Source organism: Carlito syrichta, unplaced genomic scaffold, assembly GCF_000164805.1.
Source record: "Carlito syrichta isolate Samal-C Ts95f unplaced genomic scaffold, Tarsius_syrichta-2.0.1 Scaffold78750, whole genome shotgun sequence".
Classification (NCBI taxonomy): domain Eukaryota; kingdom Metazoa; phylum Chordata; class Mammalia; order Primates; family Tarsiidae; genus Carlito; species Carlito syrichta.
This window is the reverse complement of record NW_007022846.1, coordinates 123713-124860: the sequence shown is the minus strand read 5'-3', so window position 1 is coordinate 124860 and position 1148 is coordinate 123713.

The window sequence follows — 1148 nt, the reverse complement described above, 5'->3', positions numbered from 1 at the left end:
GGTCTCGCTGCCCAGGCGGGTCTCGAACCTGCGGGCTCAGGCAATCTACTCACCCCAGCCTCCCAAAGGCGCGGGATTACAGGCTGAGCCACCGAGCCCGCTGACGTGAGCTCTTTAATCCAGACTCTGTCCAGTCCATTATTAAATCTCCAGGATGAGGTAAACACTCGCCTGTGGCTCAGGGTATGTGGCATGGCCGAATGTCATCTCCCCCGTTTTCTGGGCAGATGTTAAATCAATTCCTTAACGGGAAAACAGACGAGGAGAGTCACGCAGCAGGTGGCAGCAGGCCGCCTGGTTTTCTTGTTTCTCAGTCCTCGAAGCCACCTCTTTCCCTGTCCTGGGCACCCCAGCCCGGTGTCACCGAGCCTGAGAAGGTTCCTGCAAAGACCATTAGTTTCAGCCCATGCTGGTGCCACCTGTTGAAAACAGCTCCGGTGCCATGTGGAAGGCCAGCCTCCCTCTGTGTACTCTTAATTTCGCCAGTTGGCGAAAGCGCCTGTCCCCTCTTTCTGGCCACCACATTAACCACCTTAGTGCTTGGTGGGCTTTTCCTGTGTGGCCTCGCTTAGTCCTCCCACCGGCCCTGTAAGAAAGATGCCATTGTCCCCGTTTCAAGGTGAGGAAGGAGAAACGTGATCTACCATGGTCTGGAGAGAGGGAATCATTTTTCTCCCCCATTGCAGGTCTCGGTTTCCTCAAACCTCTTCATGACCATCAGGGTTATAACAATAAGTATTTGGAAAAAAGTTACAGGGGAATTGCCTGACTATGAATATGTCAGCTTCACTTGTGCTCCTCAGAGAACTGACCTATGAATGTGACAAAAATGTTATGAATGAATATTTGAGGACAAGGGAGAATCTTGTAAACACTTTCAATTTCTCCCTCTTTCTTTTCTTCAGGAATTTTGGTTAATCCAGAAAAGTTTTAAAGCTCGTTTTAAAAGTATGCAAATAAACCTCAAGATGGTAAGTTTTTAGGTGAGAAAACAGGATTTATTGAGAGGACAGAAAAGCTTCCAAGTGGGAGGGGACTCGAGAGTGTATATTATGCTATTTTCACTAATGCTTTCTTTATCCTAAGAAGTTGAAATATTAATTTCTTAATACTAAATACTAAAATATTTAGACATTCCTGCTACTCTC